The sequence below is a fragment of the Piliocolobus tephrosceles genome, chromosome 1 (assembly GCF_002776525.5).
Source record: "Piliocolobus tephrosceles isolate RC106 chromosome 1, ASM277652v3, whole genome shotgun sequence".
In the NCBI taxonomy this organism is placed as follows: Eukaryota; Metazoa; Chordata; class Mammalia; order Primates; family Cercopithecidae; genus Piliocolobus; species Piliocolobus tephrosceles.
In genome coordinates this window covers 208,197,212-208,222,976 of record NC_045434.1, presented here as the reverse complement: position 1 = coordinate 208,222,976, position 25,765 = coordinate 208,197,212, and positions in this window count along the sequence as shown.

The window sequence follows — 25,765 nt, the reverse complement described above, 5'->3', positions numbered from 1 at the left end:
TTAAGAAAGCCTTGCTAGGCCAGGCACAGTGGCTCATGCCTGTAATTCTAGCACTTTGGGAGACCAAGGCAGGCAGATCACCTGAGGTCAGGAGTTCGAGACCAGCCTGACCAACATGGTGAAACCCTGTTTCTACTAGAAATGCAAAAATTAGCCAGGCGTGGTGGCACCCGCCTGTAATCCCAGTTACTCAGGCTGGGGCTGAGGCAGGAGAATCACTTGAATCCAGGAGGCGGAGGTTGCGGTGAGCCGAGATCGCACCACTGCATTCTAACCTGGGAGACAGAGCGAGACTCCATCTCAAAAAAGAAAAGAAAACCTTGCTATTCTTGTTCACTTTGGAAAACCAATGTTCTCCTGAGCTGTTAGGAGTTAATATAATATATATAAAAACTAAATTGCATTTTAAAATACAGATAGAAGCCATTTTTTACCTTTAAAATAATTTTTAGTTTGACCAAGTAATGCATGTGTATAGTTTCAACATCAAATAATGGTGAAAGGCTTCTAATGGAAAACAGCAGTGCCCCATCCCCTCGGCAGCTTCACTTTGCTCCTCAGAAGCAACCACTGCTGAATTCTTTTAGCTGTTTCTTCTGACATTTTCTCCAATAGTTTCAAATCATATAAGTGTATTATTTCATGAATGATCAATTTTGAACAATGTCTGTTGCTTTCATATTATGCCTAGGTGAGGACATCTGACTTTCTTACACCCCTCTTTCTCTTCTCCCTATATCCCAATAGTATAATTCCACATTTTGTTGTAATTACTGTTGTTTCCATTATTATGACTAGCAGATATTGTTTACTTCTAAGCCAGGGAATGTACTATGATTATACTTCTATGGTTTTTTTTCATTTTTTTCCTCAACTTACTTATAAAATCTTCATTTTCCCATTTCCTGGATTTATTTTGAGTCTTTGTCTTAGTTTTCCTGTATTCTCCAACAGCTGTATAGAATGCTCCTCAATGCAATTTTCAACTCAGCCAAACCTGTCAGATAACCTATCAGTTTTATTTTTTTTCTCCTTGATTTCTCTTTCCTGGAGTCCTCCCTTATGCTCCCTGTTGGCTTGGTTCTTCTCTAAGACTGCTGAACAGATTTCATCCTGGGGTCTCTCTTCCATTATCCTGGAATTCCCTTTACTTTGCTCCTGGGCTAGATTCCCTATTTCCTTGATCCAAAGTTTTCTTTTTCAGTAGTTACTTTCCCATGTTAGTGGACCTCCATCTCTTATAGTTTCCTACAGAGTACTAGAGAAGTAACTTCTTGTGTGACTTTGCATGTCTGAAAATGTCTTATTTTACCCACACCCTGATGGATAGTTTGGCTGGGTATGGAATCTTTCTCTTGCAATTCTGAAGATATTGGTTAATTGTTTTCTGGCTTCTGCTATTGTTGTTGAGAAGTCCAGTTCCATACTGTTACCTGATCCTTTGTGACATTCCTCTCTGAATGCTTTTAGGATTTTCTCTAACTCTGATTCTAGGATAATTTCATTATGATGGGTCTTAGTGTGGGTTGGGGTTATGTCTGGTACTCGGAAATTTTTTAATTTTTTTTTCTTTGTTTACTACCTGTTGTTTTCTCTGTTCTCTCTCTGGAAATCTCTTAGTCAACTGTAGGATGTCCTGGCTTCACCTATCTTTTTTTTTGTTTTGTTTTTCCTCTTCAGTTTTTTTTTTCCCCTTTTGGGAAATTTCCTCAGCATAAGTCTACTCCTTTTACAGAACCTGCTGCTGTTGATTCCAGAACCATTCTAGTTTATTTCCTTGGAAAATACACCCACATTTACTATAAGCATAGAAGAGAGGGAAGTCACTTCCTATGCTGAGTTACAGAAGGACAAGAAGACTATGAGTCCAACAGCTTCTCATCCAGACCTGTAGAACATTCTCCCTGCTTTCAGCCCTCACCTCAGTCTCAGCTACCTCTGTACCTGATACTTCAAGTTCCTGAGCAGGTCTGGGGTTCCCAGGGCACATCAACTTGCTTTTCTGTGTTGTTTCCCTCTGCCAGAACTTAAATTTAACTTTTCTCTGCTCAATCTATTTTATCACTTCATATATTGTGGGTTAGTGATACAGATGACATCTAGCTTCACCCAAACTGCATTTGGGTTTCTTTTTTTTTTTCCCTCCTATTTGTTGTGAATTGATTTTTTAGAGTAGAATGGGACAGATATGTCTTCATTTTGCCATCTTGAAACTGGAAGTCAAGTTGTCTATTTAAAGGGTTTCTCAAGCTACTCCTTTGTATAATAAGGTAAAAGATCATTTGATGTATCATCTTTCCACAACTTTTGCGTGTTACTGAATACTAGTGGTGAATGAAATCAGTGTTTCTGCTTACTTAACTGGCCTTAATTGTCTCTTGTCATAATGATCATTGTTGACTTAAATTTTTTTTTTCTTATTGTGGTAAAATATACAAAACATAAAATTTACCATTTGAACCATTTTTAAGTGTACTGAATGGGATTTAGTACGTTTACATTGTCGTGCAACCATTATCTGTATAACCTTTTCATCTTCTCAAATTGAAACTTGGTATCAACTAAACTCCTTCAATCCATACCCAGTCCTTGGCAATTACCATTCTACTGCTGTCTCTATGAATTTGACTACTTTAGGCACTTGATACATGTGGAGTTGTACTATGTCTGCCCTTTTGTATCTAGCTTATTTCACTTAGCATAATGTCTTTAAGGTTCATCTGTGTCATAGCGAATGTCAGAATTTCCTTCCTTTTTAAGGCTGAATAATATTCTGTTGTATATATAGACCAGTTTTCCTTATCTATTAATCTCTTAACAGATACTGTGTTATTCCAGCCTTTTGGTTGTTGTGAATAATGATGCCATAAACATGAGTGTACAAATACCTGAGTTCCTTATTTCAGTTATTTTGGGTATGTACCCAGAAGTGTAATTGCTGGATCAAATGGTAATTCCATTTTTATTTTTATTTTTTTGAGGAACTGTCATACTGTTTTCCATAGAGGCTATACTATCTTACATTTCTGCCAGCAATGCAGAACTGTCTCAATTTCTCTATACCCTCTCCAACACTTGTTGTTTTCTGTTTTTTTTTTTTTAATTAAATAACCATTCCAATGAGTATGAATGTAATAGACTTTTCAAAGGTACATGCTTACTTTTATGGAGTATTAGGTAAAGCATTATGCATGTGTTATCCCCTTTAATCCTCATATCAACTCTGAGGGAGGCACTACTACTATCCCCATAGTCCCATGTTACATAGAAAAAGCTGATGTTCAAAAAGGTTAGGTGACTTGCCTGGGTTGATATAGGGACTAATAGGGACTAGGAGGCAGAGCCAGTGTTCCAATTATATATCAGTGTGTAACAGAGCACCCAAACCCTAGGGGCCGAGAAACAACAATGTATTGTTACCTTTCACAGTTCTGTGGGTTGACTGGGCTCAACTGGGCCATTCTCCCCTGTGTCTCTCATGCAGTTGGACCAGATGGTGGCTAGATGTGAAGTCAGTTGAAGAGTTTACTGGGATAAATGTCCAAATGCCTTCTTCAATCATGTTTGCCTTCTCTGTGCTTCTCCATGTGATCTCTCTCTCTCTCTCTCACCCTCCACCAAGATTGAGTCTCCAGCCATCTGACTCCAGAACCCGCTTGCCCAACCACCCTGCAATACTACATTTCTGTTGATTTATCTTTATTCTTGGGGTCATCAAAGTCTACAGTAGTAGCATCATTAGGGATCACCTAGTTCAGTGGCTTTTAGAACCATTTTCTAAAAAAAGAAAAAGTTGAACTCTTTCCTCAATGATAATTTACCCAGCATTTAAGAGTACAGTGAGTAAATTAAAGACAAAGGGTATGGAAACTCACTGTTCCGCCTCCCTACCAAGTCATGTGACCTTGGACAAGTTATTTAACCTTGATGTGCTTCTGTATTCTACTTTGTAAAATGGAAATATTTCCAGTAATAATACCTACTATTGGATACTGATGAAGAGCAGATGAATTAATATATATACATAAGTACTAAGAAGAATGACTAGCATGTCGTAAGGGCTCAATGAATGAAGCTTTATTATTATTATTATTATTGTCATCATCATTAAGAGTGGTAAGTAATACGAGATAAACCAGGCAATGTTCTAAAATGGGAATTTGTAAACGAGACTCCTCTCTCACCATTAACTGTGTAGCCACTGAAGTAGATGAATGTGCTATCGATTTACAGCCAGGGCAATGTCATGGAGTAAGGATACCTGCAAATTCTTTGCAACTCCTCCTGCTGAGAGGTAATTATTTTCTCCCTGAATCTGGGCTACCTTTAGTGACTTTCTTGACAATAAGATATGACAGAAATGATGTTATGAGATTTCTGAGGCTAAGTCAGAAGAAGCCTTTCAGCTTCTGCCTGGGTAGTTAGACCATATACTCTCGGGAAAACCAATAGCCATATAAGAACCCCATCTACCCCAAGACCATTATGCTATGAGAACCCTGAGCCACTCATGGAGGTCCTAGAGGATGAGACGCAGTGTGAAAAGAGAGAGGCCAGGGAGCCCCAAGGGGCCAGTTATACAGATGCCAAAGCCATCTTGGAAGTGGGTCTTCCAGCCTCAGCCACCTCAGCTGACGCCACTTGGATCAGAGATGAACTACCCAGCAGAGCGCTTCCTGAATTCCAGACTCACAAAATCAGGAGCCAGATAAAAGTGTTGTTTTCAGCCATTAAGTGTTGGGGTAGTTTGCAGCGCAGCCATGGAACAGGAAATGTATCCAGTGGCTTTAATACATACCTGGAGAGGCATTGGTCTAGCAAAAAGAGGCAACTCACCAGCATCAGCCATCAAGAACAGTGTGGTGTGAGAGTTAAAACTAGGGACTCTGAACTCAATTGACTTTGCTCAAATCCAAGCTCTGTCATTAGATAATTGAGCAAGATTTCTAACCTTAAATTCCATAATCCAGTTGTAAGGATCAAATGAATATATATTTGCAAGTCACTTAGAACAGTGACTGGCACATAGTAAATATCTACAATTATTATTATCAATGATAACTGATAGCAGATTCTGAATCAGAATCCATGTTCCTTGATTCCAATGCGATGGATTCTCAGGAAGCCAACGCACAGTGGGGTGTGTATATGTGTGAAGTTAGAGACTTTGTTACTTCCTAGTTTGCATTTCCTCAGGCAGGTTGCAAGTTGCTTATTACTGAGACTTAGTTTCCTCATCTGTAAAATGGGACTAATAATAGTAGGATTGTCATTGGACAGGTGAACTATGAAAATTGTGAAAAGGATTTAACATAGTACGTGTAAAATGGTAAACATTCCACAATGGATAACCATTACTCCTGTACTACCAGTACTGCTACTAAGACTTCTATTTCCACAATGCTATTATTTTCCTACACACAGATGAGTGTGATATGTAACTGTGAGAAAAGCCAGGAAAACACATAATTGAAAACTTGGAAGTTTTACCTTATAGTGCAGAGAATTGACAAGGTCCATTTGGTATGAAAATCCTGCTTCTAGAGAGGCACCGTTAATGTAAATTCTCCAAAAAATGAGCTTTAATCATCTAGTTGGAAATCACCAGCAGTTTGATAAAAAATTTAATAGGAATCATGGATGGTGGGTTCACCTAATGATGACTCTGAAGCGACAGCATCTGTTGCAGGTTCACTGAGAATCATTTTCAATATGACACACTCTCTCTCACCAAATGAAAAATTAATTTAAAATCCCAATCTCAGATGCAACCAGAACAAACGTTCTTGGAGCCAAAAATAGGAAAAATACATCTGAAGATTGGTAAGGGGATGGTACTTTTGTGGTTTTATATCCACGTCTGTTCAAAATTTAGGCAGGAATATGTACATACGTGTGTGTGTGTGTGTGTGTGTGTGTGTGTGTGTGTATGTGTATGTATTACCAGAGCAAAGCAAAACAAAAATAAAAAAATAAGAAGGATGAAAGAAGCCCAAGGGTGTATGTGTACTGTCCAAATATACTCCAACATCCCATCTTGTTTACTGGCTTTTGACGCAAAACAGGTCATCTTTCCTCCTGCTTAGAACTTGCTTGCAGAGATTATTGGAGAGAGCTGCATGGATCAGACCCATGAGTGAACTCTCAAACAGTCCCTGCACTGTCATCATCCTGAATGGTGGAGGTTTATTGGGCAGGATGCAGATGCACAGTGTCCAGGACCAGCCATACCCTCTTCCTTACCTGCACTCTGAGTTTCCCAGGAAGACGGTATGATCAGGGTCCAGGGACTTAGCTCTTGATTCTTTCAAGGTCATCTGGCAGCAGACCCTGTGTTTCCTGATTGGCATCTCTGAATTGCCCAATTAACTCCTGAACAAACATTACCCAAGGAAGACATTTTGCCAAAATTTTTATCCCTATCAGGGAGAGAGAATCTGAAGGCAATCTTGTAATCTTATGGGATACACCTGGGTGGGGGTTGGGGTGCCTGGGGCACTTTATGAGCCTTTTGAACCAATGACTTCTCTGTCCAGTGGGTCCACTTTATTTATTCCTTTGTCCCCCCATCTGTCCATCTGTGCATTGGTTCATCCTTTCATCCACCCGTCCATCCTTCTGTCTATCTGGGCATCGATCCATTTTAAACTCTTTGTTTAGAAGCAGAACTAGCGGAACTGTTACCTGAATCCCGGTGCAGCAAGAGAATCACTTGAGCCCGGGAGGTGGAGGTTGCAGTGAGCTGAGATCACACCACTGCACTCCAGCCTGGGTGACAGGGTGAGACTCAGGAAAAAGAGGAAAAAAAAAAAAAAAAGGAGGAAGGAAAGAAAGAACAAAAGAGTTTAAAAACACCAAACTGGAAGCTCCATGAAGGGACGCAGAATTCAGGTTCAGTGTGATTCTATTTAATAGAGATCTGGGCATCTCTCTGACCCAGTGGCTAAGGGTTTAGGTCTAGAGCCAACTCTTCCAATCTCCAGCTGTGTGATCTGGACTAATTACTTAACCTCTCTCTGCTTCATTTTTCTCAATCACAAAGGTGGTAAAGTACCTACCTTGTTGAGTTTTTGCGAAGTAAATGGCATCGTATTTGCAAACCTTTAGCATAGAAATATCCAGCATGGAGGAAATTCTCATCAATTCCCAGTCAACAGTTCTGGCCAAATGTATCTCAATATTTGTTAAACCCATTTCCTCTTCTCCATGCCTCCCATCCTGCCCTAATTCAGGCCTCCATACTTTCCTGATTGGAGTGTTTTAATAGCGTTCTGCTGTTACAGCAACCAAACTGATGTCTCTAAAATACTTCTTTTTTTTTGAGATAGAGTCTTGCTCTGTCACCCAGGCTAGAGTGCAGTGGTGCGATCTTGGCTCACTGCAACCTCTACCTCTGGGGTTCAAGCAATTCTCTTGCCTCAGCCTCCTAAGTAGCTGGGATTACAGGTGCCCACCACCATGCCCAGCCAATTTTCGTATTTTTAGTAGAGACAGTGTTTCACCATGTTGGCCAGGCTGGTCTCAAACTCCTGACCTTAGGTGGTCCACCCATCTCGGCCTCTCAAAGTGCTGGGATTACAGGCATGAGCCACTGTGCCCAGCCTAAAATACTTACTTGAACACATTGTCTTCCACTTCCTGTTTAAAACCTTTCAATAAGTACCTGTTGCCTATTGGAAAATTTTCTATCTTCTCAACAACCAGTAGTAATAGGTCACCTATGATCACCAGGGTGCTTCTGCCCCAGTCTTCAACTTCAGTACCCACACTCCATGCTCTCCCTCCCTCTCTTCCTTCCTTTTTTATTCCCTTTTCCGTTGTTTTCTCCCTCTTTTCCTCCCACCCTTCCTTCCTTCTGTTCTTTCTCTAGCTCAACTGAAGTTGACTGAGCTTTTTGACATGCACAGAGCTCTGTCTGGCACAGGGGTGATAGTGAGGGAAACCAGACAGTGCCCTTGCTCTCAGGGAGCTCCCATGATAGACAAGAAGCCAGACATTCATCAAAGAATCATGAAATTAGTGTCCAGTCTCAGCTGTGACAGTGTCACCCAGAGGGCCTGACACGGTGGGACCTTCAGCCTGGCCAGTGAGGTCCATGGCATATTGGAGGAGGAGGCCCTGCCTTGCCTGAGGAGTTAGCTAGGCAGACAGAAAGGGAGAGGGGCCGACTGTATGCATGTGGGCCATGCATATGCATATGTGTTTGGGTGTGTGGGGGCATGCATTACACATGTCTTTGTAAGTGCATGCATGTGTGTGCATGTGTGGGGGGCATGCATGTATATGTGTGCGTGTGTGTGCACGTGTGTGGACATGCATGTGTGGATGTGGATATGTGTGTGGGCATGTGTCGGCATGCATGTGTACATGTATATGTGTGGATGTGTGTGGGCATGTGTGTGCACGTGTGTGCACATGTGTGGGCATGTGTGTGCACGTCTGTGGATTGTGTTTATAGGTATGTGTGTGCACATGTATGTGTGGATGTGTGTGTGGGCATACTATACTATGTGTACATGTGTTTGCATACTATAATTTGAAGCACTGGACACTTGTCTAAAGGCCAGACCAACAGCCGAGTTAGGCACTTGTAGTAGTCTGTTTTCAAATTGCTGTAAAGAAATGTTGGAGACTGGGTAATTTATAAGGAAAAGAGATTTAATTGACTCACAGTTCTGCATGACTGGGGTAACCTCAGGAAACTTACAACCATGGCAGAGGGGAAGCAGGAATGTCTCGCATGACAGCGGGTGGGAGAGAACCCGTGAGAGTGCAGGGAATATTACCATTTACAAACACACCAGATCTCCTGAGAATTCACTCACTCTCATAGGAACAGCATGGAAGAAACTGCCCACATCATCCAATCACTTCCTTCCCTCGACATATGGGGATTACAATTCGAGATGAGATTTGGGTGGGGACGTAGAGCCAAAACATATCAGCCCCCCAAACTCTCAGCCTCCTCCTTCTCCCTCCACTTCCCCCACTGAGCTCTCAGCCAGCCTTGTGGACAGGCCTGCCCATGTGCCAGTGCTGAGGACCCGGCCCATCCTCTGAGAGCTTCCCTCTAACCTCATGAGCCAGGCCCACTGCCACATCCTCAGAACAAAGCAGGTGGCTGAGAGCATTATCTGGAAAATCCATAACATGTATTATGACAAGCATCATTTGGTTGAAATGATCTCAAATGTTTTTGTTGATGTTGTTTAAGGGAAATCGAGCCAGATACCAGTTAAAAGTATAGATTTAATTCAGTACCATTGCAATAGAGGAGGGAGGCTTCAGCAAAACTGACCTCAACTCTGAGCACAACAAAGACACCTGGGATTTATAGCCAAGGATTGGAGGGAGGGAGTCAGTGGATGGAAAATTTCTAAGGGGAGACATCAAGGGTCATAGAATTCTTGCTGAACGGACCTCAAAAGGTTCTTACTAAAGGCAGGCCAAGGACTTAGACATCAAGGGTGGAGATAAGGAATTGTATTAGATATCAAGGGTGGGGAGATTCTCTTCAAGCTGATCAAGCAGGACTCTTGCTAAAACTGAACTGGGCAGGCCAAGGACAGGGCTCTAGTTGAGAAGAGTGCTCAGAGGAGCCTGTCCACAGCTTGGTGAGGAGGGAGTCTGGGTTTTTTCCATTTTTTAAATTCCTGTTCATGTACCACGTCTGCTCTCTTAAGGGTAAAGCAAAAGATAAAAGTTCTGGGAAGTAATATGTTTGCATCATGCACTACAAGATATTGAATTATCTGTTTCTCTTCAATGGAAAGGTAAGAAGTCTGATTAAGAATGGCTGGTATTAAGCCAGGTGTGCTGGCTCATGCCTGTAATCCCAGCACTTTGGGAGGCCAAGGTGGGATGATTTTTTCAGTCCAGGAGTTTGAGAACAGCCTGGGCAACATGGTGAACCCCCGTCTGCACAAAAAATACAAAAATTAGCTGGGTGTGGTGGCATTCACATGTAGTCCCAGCTACTTGGGAAGCCAAGGTGGGAGGATGGCTTGAATCCAGGAGGCGGAGGTTGCAACGAGCCAAGATTGCGCCACTTCACTCCAGCCTGGGCAACAGAGCCAGACCCTGTCTCAAAAAACAAAGAACAAGAACAACAACAACAACAACAAACAAGCAAAAAAAGCTGGTGCTTACCATGCCTGTGCTATGTTCTGGAGCTCTTCCAAGCCTTATCTTTTTGATCCTCACTGTGGACAGGTGCTAGTATAGCATAGAGGCTAAACTTTGGGCATGGCCGTGGTCCCTTTACGAGCTGCTTCACCCTGTGGTTTGGATTTTATGTACCTGTCCTCTTCCCTGCTGGAGAGTATGCACCTTGATTCAGGACCCAAATCTCAGGCCCTTCGTGACACCATCACTGACACCTGGCTCATACCTTGTACCTGCTCTCCCAGGGGTCAGCCAGAGAGCTGAGTCCCCCCAACCCAGCCAGGGCCTAACTCTAAACACCAGATGGGTCTGTGATAATTATCTGTGTGTTTACACAGTCTGCGTTTTGCAAAGGCATTAGCCTTTTTGAGCCCTCTCTATCAGCTGATCTCGTCAATATTTCAGAACTGTCAAAAAATAAAAATCAAAAGAGATGCTGGGCACCATGATAGTCTACAAAAAAGTATTTGTTCATCCTGCACCCCACGTGGCTCAGTGGTGGCCGCTGCTATACCAAGTCATGCAGGATGCCCTACGGGGGGAGTTTACAATTAAGATCATATCCTGTGATGCTGAAAAGTTATTTGATTAAAAGAAGGACAGGGTGCTGGGGTGGGGGCGGGGGAAAACAAGAGAAATGGACAGGAAGATGATGTATTTGCACTGTGTGCTATGTGGGGTCAAATGCTCTGGGCCCTACTCCAACTGCCCGAGAGGTTGGGATACACGGGGGGCAGAGGCCCATTTGGTGAGCTCCAATCATCCTGGAGAGCAGCAAAAGGAGACTGAGAAGGTAAGGTAACAAAGGAGACAGGGAGACCTTTTCCTCTCTGAAGAAGTGACATTCGAGCAAGGAGCTGAATGAGGCAAGGAGGGATTCCTGTGCATATTCTAACAGACAGTCCAGGCTTTCAGGCAGAGGAACAGCCAGTGAAGTGCTCCTGTGCCCATCTGTAGGTGATGAGGCCCTCATTTTCCCATGGAATGCCCATGGGGTTGATGTGGCAGACAGAGTCTAGGATGACCCCCAGGAGGTCTCTAGCCCCTGGTGTCTATGCCCTTGTGTATTCCCTGCCCCTTGAGTGTGGGCAGGACCGGTGCCTCACTTCTAACCAGTAGAGCACAGGAAAGGTGGTGGGATGCCACTCCATGATTCTGTGATGTTACATGGCAATGGTGACGGGATCTAACTCCTGTGACCACATTACATCACCCAAGGCTCTGTCTTCCTAGAGTCACTGTTGTTCTCCCACTGGCCTTGAAGAAGCAAGTGGCCATGTTGTGAGAGCGCCAGTAGACAGGCCCACATGGCATGAAAGTTTCCAGAAAGCCTTGATTGCCCAAGCAAGAAATCTTTCCCCTGAGTCAGGAGATGGTGGGGATCATGAAAGTTTCTGAGACAGCATCAGAGACATGAACAGGTCTGACTCTGAAACCTGTGTTTGTCCTGAGACACCAGACTGGAAATGGTCTTGTTTAGACTAAGCAGGAGACCCAAACTGACTATGGCCTTGTTCCTATACACTGTCAAATCTTTCAAATGTAGACAACAAGCAAACAAACAGAAAACATTAAGGTTTCTGAGCTGTGTTTAGTGGAGAGTGGAGGTTTCTCAAGCATCCATACAGGAAAGCCCTTTTCCCTCCATTGGATCATCAGACAGGGGTTCAGCTAACAGTTCCCTGTAAACCTAAACCGTGCAGTGCTGTAGCTCCACAGAAGGTAGATTTTCTGTTCCTCTGCCAAGAACAGATGAGTCAGAGTGTGGGGAGCCTCCCTCTGTCCCCTGGAATCTCTACTCTTTTAGTTCACAGAGTAAAGGGAAATGAATGTTATTGTTTACAACAGAAAAATCAGTCTCCAGGATGTGTTCTGGACTTAATTTTGCAAAAGAGAACGTTAGGATGAAAAGGAGCCAGCATGCAATGTAAGGTGAACAGGACTTTCCAACCAGGATCAGCACGTGCAAAGGCTCTAAGGCGAGAAAGGTTTTGGCATATTCAGAGAACTGGGAGAAGCCTAAAGTTGGCAGCAGCATAAGATGAGGCTGGAATTATTGCTATGATGCTACCTCAGAGGACGGCTTTGGGATAAAGGAAGGACAGAATTTGCAATCTCTTTAACCTTCTGGGAATTTAGAACAAGGAGGTTGAGGGGCTGTGGGTAAATTAGAATTATCTTCTTCTAGCCTGGTGTTATTAGTCAGGGTTCTCCAGAGGGACAGACCAGTAGGATATATGCATATACGAAAGGGAGTTTATAAGGGAGAATTACGATTACAAGGTGAAGTCCCACAGTAGATCACCTGCAAGCTGGGAAAGAGAAGCTGGTAAAGAGAAGCTGGTAGTGGCTCAGTCTGAGTCCAAAAGCCTGAAAACCAGGGAAGCTGACAGTGTAGCCTTTAGTCAGTGACTGAAGACCTCAGAACCCCTGGCAAACAACTGGTGCGAGTACCAGAGTCCAAAGGCCAAAGAACTTGGAGTCTGATGCCTAAGAACAAGAGGAGAAGGAGGAAATATCCAGCATATGAAAAAGAAGGGAGCCAGAAGACCCAGCAAAAAAGTTTATCTCACCTTCTTGCCTACTTTGTTCTAGCCACGCTGACAGCTGATGGGATCGTGCCCATCTACATTAATGGTGGATTTTCTTCTCCCAGTCTACTGACTCAAACGTCAATCTTCTCTGGCAACACCCTCACAGACACACCCAGTGACTATACTTTACCAAGTATCTAGGCATCCAGCAATCCATTCAAGTTGACACCTAATATTAACCATCACATCTAGATATTCTAAGCTAATATGGTCCTTCTAGCATGTGCTATCCACAATGCAGGAAACTCAGAAAAGGTTCGCTACAGGAGCTTGTGAAGCAGTATTTTAGGATTCCTTCAGTTCCAGAGTGCCTTAAGTGTTGTCTGTTTTTGGGGAAGCATCTTGTAACACTTTCTAAATCCCTTCGTTGGGTCACAGTGGCCTCGACTATTTCCCCTACTTTCCTTTGATTTATTGCAAAAGCCAGAACCTGTTCTGGAAGCCTATCCTCAAGTCAATACATTTGATTCTTTCAGACACATTTGGTAGGCAAGTCTCGTTTAAGCTTCCTGCCTTCTCACCACTGTCTATTAAAAACGGTTTGGACTTCCGTGATTGTGTGGTTCTTTTAAGAATGAGGGTTTCGTATTCCCTACTTGCAATAAGAGCTGTAAGGCCAGATGTTCCAACTGGTCCTAGAATATTTTCCCAGAATGATACAGATGTCATTTAAAATCATGTTATCAGAATGCACTTATTCAGATCAAGGTTTAATTCAAGGGAACAGTTTCCCTCTGAATTTCCCTGAGGGCAGGGACAATGTCCCCTGACTTCTTTTCTTCTGCCTCACTGCCCTAGAGCAGCCGGAAGCATCTGTGACAATGGTCCTGAGAGAACTTTCTATGAATGACTCGGGATAACTTCTGAGTGAGATTAGATCATGTCCTAAGACTAAGCAACTCTGTAAGTTTGCATCCAAGCAGGACCCTTTTGGAAGTAGAACAAGGTGTTGTGAATAATTATTCTGGAATAACAGGCATAATCCGGGACTGTCTTGGGCAAATTGGGATGTTTGGTCACCCTCCATGTAAGTTACCCAAATCCTTGCCCGATGTTCCTAAATGTGAGCTCCTGCTGCCTGCAGTGGTGGATAGCACCCTAGATTTGGAGACTGGAGACTTGGGGTCAAGACCTTACTCCTCCCACACCAGCGGCATGGCCTTTGACAAGTCAATGAGTTTCTCAAACTCTGTATCAACTTTTCTTCTAGAGAAAAATCTAGAAGCATAATGGGTCCAAGAAGGGGAGGACCAGGGTGGGAGAGGAGATTAACTCTGCAAGTGTCCAGCAAACGGGGGAATATTAACAAGGGATAAGACGATGGGCAGTTATAAACCAATGGTCACGACCTGTGATACCAGTGGGTATAGCTGAGTGCTGTGGAAGGCAGAGGAGAGACCCCTGTGTCACCCGGGGAGGGGAACAGAGAGGAGTAATGGAGAGGGAGGTGTTGAGGAAGACTTTCTGGAGTTAGTGATCTATAAGCTAAGAACTGAAGAATGAATAGGAGATTCCTAGGGAAAGGGTCAGAGAAGAGAAAAGAGGAAGTGCAGGAAGTGCAAGACACAAGAAGGGGCAGAGAGGGCACAGGCCAGGCAGGCAGAAGAGAGCTTGGTATGTCTGATGAGCTGCAAGTAGCTGCAGCATTGAATGTGACCCTGTGGAAAGTTCTAGTACAATATGTGGGAAAATGCTCAAAAAGAGGCAAGCAGACCCACATTCCAAAGGGCTTTGAATACCTCATAAAGTAGGTTTGGATTTCACCCTGAGGGCAACAGGGAACTTTGACATGTGTTCATGTCCATCTTCCCCAACAGCAGAAGAAAACTCCACAGTGGCAGGAACTTGCCCATCTTTTTCATCACAGTACTCTTGTTAGCCCTGTGCCTGGTATACAGCAGGTGCTTACTAAATGTCTAAAGAATGAGTAGATTGAAGAGTATTTAAGAGGAAGCTTGCCTTTTAGATATATCACATCCGTGCAGAGCGGAGAATGGGTGTGAGAGTTGGGGACACAAAAAGAATTCAGAAGACTGTCACCAAGAGCTGGCCTAGTGCAGGGTGGAGCAAAGAGTCACCTCTTACCTTATGGACTTGCTAATTTAGGGGAGAAAAATGTGCCGTGTTGAAGTCTGGAATTCACATAATAAAGATTTGGGTGGTAATGGAGTTACTCTGCAAAAGTACCTTATTCTTGGAAAGCACAGCAAAAAGGAAACATGGAGAAATTCGGTTAGTTCTGTGGGTTGTTTTGTGTTTTTTGAAATCCCAACACAATGACTACTGAAGTAGACGGCGTGGTGCACCCTGGAAAGCTTTGCTGTAGAAAGAGGAAGAATCAGAACAAGGAAAAATTCTATACCAGGACTCTTAGCCACAAAAGAATGAGAAGATGTGCGGCTAACTACTTCAGGAATCATTCCTGAAGCATGAAAACTGGAGCGATTCAGGTTGAAACAGCATGTTTTCGAGTATGACAAAAAGGAGGGACAGAGTCAAGAGGGAAGTGGTAACCATTGTTCCTGGAGTTCCCAGACGGCATGTCCTTCGGTTATTTTATACTTTGCCTAAAGGCTTAGTAAGGAGAATCAGACATCCTACTTGAGGCACTACAGCATGCAAAAGAGTTTTCAGTTTCCCACTGAGACCTTAAACTAAAGACTTTCTAAATGGCTTTGTTAAGGTCTTGTCTGATGGATGATGGTAAAACTTTGTTTATTCAGGCAAATTGGAGGCAAGTTAAGTCTGAATTATTGCCAAAGGCTGCATTGGGTAATTGTTTAAAATAAATTGTAAACACAGCCATTTGTTCAGTAATCTATCAGCTATTTATTGAGCACATACTAAATGATAGCCTGATGCTGGGAGCTGGGAATCAGGAAACAAAGTAGATACAACCTCTCTGCTGAGGAAGTTTGAGTCTAGTGTGAAGGAGAATCAATAATCAAATAACCCTCCAAATCAATCTTTAATTAAAAACTGATTCATGCTACAAAGGAACAGTTCAGGAAGATAGGACATTATCAAGCAGGGACATTTAATAGAATTTAGGGGTGGGGCAGTGTTCAGGGAAGGCAGCTTCAATATGATATTTGAGCTGCCACGTTTGTGAACCCAGTTAACAGGCAGTGGAGGGTGAGCAATTAGAAGTCTGGCCACATCTGTCTCCATGAATAGATGAGACGTGGCTGGAAGCACAGGAATTATAAAATGCTTAAAAACATGTTTTGTTAAGCAAATTCAGTATACACATATTTTACATTGTTATTATTTTGCTTGGCTCAAGTTTCATTATCAATTCCAAATTACTGACATCTGAATTAATGGTGCTATATTTATTAACTCAACCCTTTTATGTTGAACTCCTGATTACCTGCCATATATCAGCCATAGGACCAGCTGTGCGGACTTGCAGAGATGAATAAAACATTTTTGATGTCCTGTGCAAGACACTGTCCTAATCCAGCAGCTGTAATGTACATCAGTATTTCCCAAAACTTGAATTGGTTGAGTATCCACTGAACACTATTTTCCATAACTGGAAAGTAAGTAAAAATAATTATAATGAAAAAGAAATGCTGTGTAACTACCTTCCTAACTAGCTGTGTTGCCTGTAAGAGACTTTCAGCCTAAGGCATACTCTCTGTGTATTCAAAATGGAGACCAGATATCTGTGCAAGAGAGGCGTTAAAGGCCAGTGGGTGCTCAACTGAGTACCCAACGGATTCTTGTTATAATCAGGTTTGGAGGGTGATTCTTCTGATAGAATAGCTGGTATCTGTAAAGTTGCAACTCTACAGAGTTGAAATTCCCAATATCACACCATCTATGCAGAAGTATTTAAAAGTACATTATGGTAGGACTTATATAGAGGTTTCAGGTAGGCCAGTGATATGGTTTGGCTGTGTCCCCACTCAAATCTCACCTTGAATTATAATAATCCCCATGTGTCAAGGGCGGGGCTGGGTGGAGAGAATTGAATCATGGGAGAAGTTTTCCCCATACTGTTCTTGTGGTAGTGAATAAGTCTCACGAGACCTGATGATTTTATAAATGGGAGTTCTGCCACACAGGCTCTCTTGCCTGCCGTCATGTAAGACGTCACTTTGCTCTTCCTTCGTCTTCTGCCATGATTGTGAGGCCTCCCCAGCCACGTGGAACTGTGAATTGACTAAACCTCTCTTCTTTATGAATTACCCAGTCTCAGGTATGTCTTTATTCGCAGCATGAGAACAGACTAATACAACCAGGGGTTGTAAAGGTGGAGTTTATGGAAGAGGGAAGTGATAGGCAAGGATGGACAATCAGGTTACGGCGTATTCAGATTTGGGCTGTATTGAAAGAGAATGGGCCATGGTGGTAGCTGGGGTAGAGGGATTGGGGAGGATGGTGAGGGAAGTTCATTGGTGGTTTTTAGCAGGCGAGTGACATTGTCAAAAGGAAAACAAATATTCTTTCACATGTGATTCTATGCTTCTGTGTTAGAGTAAATAAAGTCTAGCTCCCGTTCCTCCACACCATGAAGGCTGCGTGAGTAATATGTCTGTTAGAGTTTTTTGGATGCCAGCAGGAGAAACCAACTCTGGCTAACTTAACAGAATTGAATTTTCTTTTTTTTAAAAACAGAATCTCGCTCTGTTGCCCAGGCTCGAGTGCAATGGCGTGATCTCGGCTCACTGCAGCCTCCACCTCCGGGGTTCAAGCAACTCTCAGCCTCAGCCTCCCGAGTAGCTGGGATTACAGGCACCTGTCACTCTGCCTGGCTAATTTTTTTGTATTTTTAGTAGAGACGGAGTTTCACCTTCTTAGCCAGGCTGGTCTTGAACTCCCGACCTCATGACCCCTTGGAAGAATATGCAGTAGCTCACAGAGCAGCAGAGTATGTTCAACTACATGCTGCCCGTGTGTTCACACTGCCAGAAGAGAGCTCTGAGGGGCTCACCTCCAGACGAGGGGAGGCTAGGGGCTCTAGATTGACAGTGACGTCAAGGCTTTTTGCCCCAGGGGAAGACAGTACAATTTGATTGGAAAACCGAAGTACTGTTACCAGAATAGGCACTGTCAACCGGTGTCTACCTTAATTAACCAGCAAACTTTGACCAGTCCAACAGCCAACCCAGGTCACTCTGCTGCAGCCTCTCAGACCTGGGTAAGATGGACCCCTGCTTGGAGCCCATGCTGTAGAGGGGCCCACTAAGCTGAACCACCAAAACACAGATTTGCCTTATTTGTTTGTTTGCTTTGTTATTGTAAGGAAGCATTTTGGATGTTTAGCACCCATTTGAGCTGATGGGCATTGTGGACAGTAGGCAGGAAAGCTGAATGGGACTTCCTGGGCCAGAGGGTGTGCGCCTGAGAGCACGAGCAGGGGGCGTGGGTGAGGAAACAGTCAGAGGCCCTGCCTGGCAAACATGGACAATGCTGGTGCTTTTGTGTAAGGTTGACTGTGCTTCCCCCTCCCTACTGCTTGGTGGTGTAGTCTGGGAAGTGGAAATCCTGAGTTAGTGGAGGGGAACCTGCATATCCTGGGGCTTGTCCAGGCCAGTCCCCACCCAAGGTCCAGTTGCCCCCAGGAGTCTTGTCCCGGCAAATCCTTACTACTACTCAGACCACCAGTGGCCAGTAAACAGAAAACATGGGTCCTTTAGCCTCCTGGTCAAGAGGCTGGGTTCTGGGGAACAGGCTTTGGGGCCCTGGATATATCTAGATGGTACTTTTAAATATTTAGATGTGGGTATGTGGGGCTCTGTTTGTGCTCTTGTTCTAGGTTGTGCAAATGTTATGGGGAGACCTCTGACAACACAACACCTTGGGTAGAATTTCATCCAAAGTTGCAAAGCTCTCAGCAGGGGAATCCGTTCCGGCTTGTCCTCAGCATTGATAACATGATAAAGCTCATTCAAGACACATGAATGGCAAAGGAACAGAGGAGTTTTGGAGGAAATGGGCTGGGGTGAATTTTGCTGGTATAGTTCCAAAACCTTAGAACAGAAGTCATAAAGCTTTCACGGTAACACACACGTGAAAACAAGACAAGAACAGGAATCACAAACACTGTGTCAGGGTAAAAGAGGCTAATGCAGTTTGAAACAGGCCCTGCCAAAAAGATTGCTCACCTTTGAAAGCTAAAAGCATAATTGGAAGGTTTTTTTTTTTTTTTTTTTTTTCCCTATATTTCTAAGCACACATAAGCTACCCACTCTTACTCTAAAATCTTGGGCCAAATCAGAAATGCATTAAAAAAAGCCCCCAAAGGAAAACTTCAAACAGCACATAAGAGTGAATGTCTGATCTTCCAATTACTTCAGCAGGTTCCAATCCCGGCATCTAATCCACACATTTCTGAACTTGTTCCAATCGATATGTAAGGGGCGGGCCTGGCATTTTCCTCTCCGTGTGCATCTTTTGTAAATAAGCTAGTGACTGATCTCAAAACAGAAAGGGAAAGGAGCTTTGGTTTCTTTCTTTTGAGAATTATATTGAATATATATATATTTTCAATAACTTTTAGGGTACAGGTGGTTTTGGCTACATGGATGAATTGTATGGTGATAAAGTCTGCAATTTTAGTGTATCTGTCACCCAAGTAGTATACATTGTATCCAATATGTAGTGTTTTGTTTTGTTTTTAATCCCTTATCTTCCTTCTGGCTTCTGAATCGCTACTGTCCATTATACCACTTTGTATGCCTTTGCTACCCAGCTGAGGTCCCACTTATAAGTGAGAACATACAGTTTTTGGTTTTCCATTCCTGAGTTACTTCACTTAGAATAACAACCTCCACCTACATCCAAGTTGCTGCAAAAGATATTATTTCATTCTCTTTATGGCTGAGTAGTATTCTGTGATGTATATTTTCTTTATCTCTTCATCAGTTGATGGGCCCTTAGGTCGGTTCCATATCTTTGCAATTGTGAATTGTGCTGTGACAGACATACCTGTGCAGGATCTTTGGGATATAATGACTTCTTTTCCTTTGGGTGAATGCTGAGCGATGGGATTGCTGGATCGAATGGTGGATCTACTTTTGGTTCTTTGAGAAATCTCCACACCATTGGGAAAGGAGAATTCAATCTCCTTGAATCTGAATTCCTGTTGAATCTCGTTCTCACTTCTTGGGGTAGAGGGTTGGTTAGTGTCTGTCACTCTGTGATGACGGGACATCACTTCCCTTTTCTAGGCAGAAGAACAGTCTGTTCATTTTATGCTTAGAACATGCTTTTAGTCCCTTCACCACCAGAGAAAACCCTCAGTTGTATAATGGATCAAAGCTGTGGTCCATTTGCCCTGAAGTTGCCGCCCTCTGTTGGTTTCCAGAGCTGGAAGATGATAGAACTGCCAGGCTCTCTGGGATGGTATCAGTAATCACTAGGTAGGAACTTTATGGCTCTTCCCTGTAACCTCCTTTCTGGTTGACAAGTTACAAGATAGAAGGTTGCATACCAAATTCTGCCATCCATACACAAATGCCTTAGCGCTCAGGCACAGAAACAGTGGAGAACCTGTATCCATTAACTCAGCAAAATCCCTGCCCTCTGTCCTTATGTGTTCCTGACAAGAACCTTGCCTCAGTTTCCCTCTTGGGCTGGAGAAGCCATAATTTGGCTCAGCTTAAATGTCACTTTCTCTGAAACATCTTCCTTGGCTACCCTATCTCAAGTAGCTCCCTTTCTCCCAAACTCAGTTGCTGTGTGACTGTCATACTGCCCAGTTCTGTTTCCTCTGTATCACAAATCTGTATCTCGTATTGCTTATTTACCCACTTTTTCCCCCAACTCCTCTCTTTTCCTCCTGCCACCGCCCCTACCCCCCGCAAATAATGTACGATCTATGAGCACAGGGACCTTGTCTGTCTTGCCCACGGCTCTCTCCCCATAGCCTAGCACAGTGCCTGGCCCGTGATAGCCTCTGAGTCTATGTTTGTTGAATACATGAAAGAACCTTTCATGTTCTTCCCCTTTGCTGGTTTTACTGCTTAGGTATGACGTAGAATGGGAAACTTTCGCCCTCCTTTGGAAAGAGAGATGAGCAATGTTTCAGCTGTACTGCTGGAGAGACTAAAGCTTTGAAGTTATTTCATGGTGTTGCCCACAACTGGAGAAATAGAACCATAGATTTCCAACCAGCCCCTACCCCAGATGGTGAAATCCACAAAGCTGGTATTATCTGTGTGTGTGACCCCTCCTAGACTGTGGGGAGGATGGGCATGGGCTTATTTATGTTTGTATTTCCAGTGCCTGGTGCCTCGCGCTACTCTGTAAACATTTGTTAAATGGTATTTGCTTCTTCCGCCTTTCTGTCTGTCCCCCCGCATACTCCCTGGGTTAGTCCCACTGTGTTTCCAGGACGCTTTTGATTGACAGAATCCAATTCCGGCTTGCAAAGGAATAAAGAAAAGGGAGAAGGGTGAATTAGTTAAAAACTTTGAAAGTTCTGGGGCAACCACAGCTGATCCAGGGCTCCCACGATGTCACTGGGACTTGGTTTGGCCTCATTTCAGTCTCTCTGCGCCAGTTCCTCATTCAGGCAGACTGACCCCATGTGGTGGCTCCCAGCATCGTCTTCACAGTCAACAACCCCAGCAGAAACAGAGGTTTTTATTCCTTAGTGTTCCAGGAGAATTGTCTGGGATTGGCCTAAATTGTGACACACTCATTCCTGAATCAGTTAGCCGTTTTCAGAGCCGGAATGCTCTGACTGGCCAAGCCTAGATGGCATGCCAACTCCTGGATCTAGGGGTGGGTGGAGCCCACCTTAACTGCCGGCAAGAGAGTGAGGGAGGGGTGTTGATGTTCCCCCCTAACAATTGAGGTGTAATTTCCAAACATATTGATGCAGAAACAAACAAAATTACTGCAAAGTAGACTTCTGGTCTACCAACCACCACATTAAACTTAGAGACAAGGGTGTCCCTATCTTGTCCAATCAGTTAATGTGTGTGATGATCTTTTGAAAGAAACAACCTCTTCATGTACAAGGAAGTTTAAATATTACTGATGCTGCTAGAGATAGTTTTTTATTTGTTTCTTACCCTGTGGGCTCCAAGCCCCAGTTAGAAAAATATCTGGTAAAGTGTCTTTGAATCACCTGGGGGCACTTTAAAAAATATAGGTCCTCAAGCTATGCCCCCAAAGAGTTTCTAAAAAGTCTTCAGTGGGGCCAGGGATATGCATTTAAAAAATCTCGGCAGGGGATTCTACTATGAAGCCAGGCCAGAAAACCATTGGCCTAATCCATTGGTGATGCTTACATTGAATTTTGGGGGCTTAGTGGGGTGCAAAGGCAGTATCACGGCTGCCTAGTGGGAGAGAAATTTGCGCCCTTCAAGGACTTTCATTCCCCTTCCAATCCTGTTACAAATGCAGCTGTCTTTTCCACACTACAGAGAACAAGACTTGCTCTGAACTTATTCTTCAAGTTTTTGTGTCTGACCAGAAATCAGGAAGTGAGAAAGTTGTTGAGTGCTGTTTTTTTTTTTTTTTTTTTTTTGGAGACGGAGTCTTGCCTGTCACACAGGCCTGGAGTGCAGTGGCGCCATCTCAGCTTACTGCAACCTCTGCCTCCCGAGTTCAAGCAATTCTTCTGCCTCAGCCTCCTGAGTAGCTGAGACTACAGGTGCCGTGCCACCATGTCTGGGTAATTTTTGTATACTTAGTAGAGATGGGGTATCACCATATTGGCCAGGCTGGTCTTGAACTCCTGACCTCATGATGTGCCCGCCTGGGCCTCCCAAAGTGCTGGGATTACAGGTGTGAGCTACCACGCCTGGCCAGTTGTTGAGTTCTCAAGCAAGGTCTTCATCTCATTGTTCACTAATGGTTTTCATTATTGACCCAGGAGCTGATTTGGGGAAAGAGAGCAGGATGGAACCTGGTAAGTGGGTCTGTAGCTGCATTACACCGTGCATTTTCATCAGTCAAGTGTGAGGAGGGGCTGCTTGTCCCTTGGGCATGCCATGTGGAGCAGTTACGCAATGTGGGTAGCAAGGTTCCACCTGAAAAGTGCTCATTCTGGAATGATACCTTCTACACAACCACAATTATCAAGTCGGGGAGAGTGAGAGGCCTTGCAAGCTGGATTTCACGCACCGTGCACTGGGACTCGGAAAACTTTCACTCAAGCTATAAAAGTAAGACCTGTTTACTTCCAAACCCCCGTGTAATTACAAATATCAACTCATCTTTTCTGTACAAATACACTCAAATGATAGTGATCTGTTATTTGGGGCCATGTCTGTGTTACCAGGAAGATTTAACTGGCTTTCTGAAATGCCGCAGACCTAATTGCAACCAAGGGAAATGTTGAAAGCCTCATATTTTCAGCTTAGCATACTCATCTTTTTTTAATCTCTTATTTTTATTTCTGAGCAATGTTTCTTGGATTTCATGAAGGACAGGGGCTGTTTTGGAGGAAGGGAGGGAAACCCTTTCAGGTTTTGCTGTCACTGGATGTTTATTCCTTATCAACCACAAGACAAGGCCATCCTAGGAGAAAGCTGGGAGCAACATGGTATTGCTGTTTCCTGTTGATCCTTGCAGGTGATTAAGAAGAGAGGGAGGAGGCCAGGCATGGTGGCTGATGCCTGTAATCTCAGCACTTTGGGAGGCTGAGGCTGGCGGATCACGAGGTCAGGAGATTGAGACCATCTTGACCAACATGGTGAAACCCTGTCTCCTCCTAAAATATAAAAAATTAGCCCAGTGTGGTGGCGTGTGCCTGTAGTCACAGGTACTTGGGAGGCTAAGGCAGGAGAATCGTTTGAACCTGAGAGGCGAAGGTTGTGGTGAGCCAAGATCGCACCACTGCACTCCAGCCTGGTGACAGTGCAAGACTCTGTCTCAAAAAGAAAAAAAAGTAAATAAATAAATAAATTAAAAATAAGAGGGAGGAGACAAGGTATGAAAATTAAAGGGAGGTGGAGGGATTAAGATTTTTGAAATTATTTGCTTATTTTGAAATGTGAGCAAAAACTGCACCTTCTTATTTATTGCAAAAACAGCCTTATATTTGTAAGGAATTTCACAAACCCACTGATACATACAGAAAAGAAAATCATTCCAGTACACCCTAATCAGAAAGATATCAGAAATTCAGTAGTGGTGAAATAACAGTCTTGACTTGCGAGAATAATTTGAAGGCAGACAAGCAGCACAGATTTAAATAGGAAAGACGTTTGGGTTTAACGATGAGGATTTACATGATGCTTCTTTCCTGTCCCACTGTAAACAAGTCATTTCTACAGTGCTGTGGCCACCATTATTGATGAGAGAAATAATGTCTGACATTAAACATCTTAAAGAATCGGGAACTCACCATATATGCCTGTTTGTTCAAAAGGTGACACGTTTGTACACGTGTGGCTTTCAAGGTTGTGAGCTACACATATTCTTTTAAAGCATTTGGCTAATAGTACCCAAGTGTTACTGAACTGTGTTTGATTCACCTAAATCATAAAAACAGCCACAGACCGTGCCTTATCTGAATGTTACAGATACTCACATTGAGGTATCGTCATTCCATTGCACAGCAGAGAGTAGAAGGACAGAGAGGTTAAGAAAGCTGCCCAGGGTGTCACATCAAGTAGGTGGTTGAGTTAGGATCCAAAACTGAGAATCCCTGACTGCAGCCCTTGGGTAATTCTGTTTCGCTGAGATGATTGTCACAGGCATAAACCCCACCCATGGGTGAAACCTAGGATTCTTTTTACTCCCAGAGCCGGATTGAAGCCCACATGTACGATCATATAGTAAAGGAAGGGGTCAAGCACAAGACAGCCGTGGGAAAGGGACTCAGGACACAGAGTTTAGCTGCAGATGTCACTCTTGCCTGCATTTAAATGAACCCAAACTGGGATTCAGGGTATGTTTGGGGAACTAGTAGTGCTCATCTATGTTTCTGACCCTGTGGACCCCCTGATATCTTTGCTTTAATCACCTTGGACTGGAGTCTGGTGGGGGACTGTTTGGCTGGATGAAGGAACAGAGAGTTCTTGGGACAGGCACAAGAGCATGCCCTCTTGAGCTTTGCCTGATTTCGTAGGTTCCAAGAGTACAAAGGGGTGCTACAGTCAGAAACAAACAGAGCTCTTTCCATGATAGATTTTGTGTGGTTCTGCAAACATGCTTTGGGGGCCCAGATGACCAGGTATTGTCCAGTGTGTATTTGTATAGAGAGGATACCCTCCCACTTCTGCACGGAACTCAGCATCCTGTCGGCATTGTGAGGGCTGGCAGCTCTGGGAAGATGGGGGCAGCATTCTCACTTGGATATGGTGTGTCCTCAGCAGGTTCAGGTGTGTTCCTAGCGGGCACCTCGTGCAGCAGACTCTCCCAAGGAGCTCTGGTGGAAGGGCATAAAGGACGTGGTGCTTAGCACATGTCAGGCAGCCTTTGTCAATTCCCAGAACTACTTGTGGTGAGGGAAGGGTGCTTGGTAAGAGCTGGTAGTTCTGCCTGAGTGGGTGGGAACAGCCCACTAAGGAAACCTGAGCTGCAAGAATTCTGCTCCTCCCGACTGCAAGGCATGGAGACCCTCAGGAGCTACCTGAGTTTCTATTTTATCTTATCAGTCATGTTTGTAGTATCAGGTGGCTCTCTGTTTACGGTATCAAGAATGCAGAATTTCACGTGGAACCATCTGGACTGAAATACTATCCCAGCAAGTTCTAACTTTGCTAACTTAAGTAATTTGATCTCTTCATGCCTCTATATCCTCACCTGTGAAATGGGGATGATGGTGACAGATGGTGATGATGGATGAGGATGATGATGCTGATGATAACGGTATTTACATTATAAAGTTGTCTTTTTGCACAGGGCCTAGTGTGGTGAGTGTTCAGTTGATGTGATCTTATTGTACATTAAATGCCATTTAGTGTTTTTAGTTTTGTGTTGTGGTTTTGCTTCTCCGATTTGCTAGGGCTTTTTCATCTAGGACTAGGAGGACTTGGTTCTGAATCAAGAGAGAGCAAGCCCCAGCTGTGGTGCACCTCCATCTGTTTCTTCCG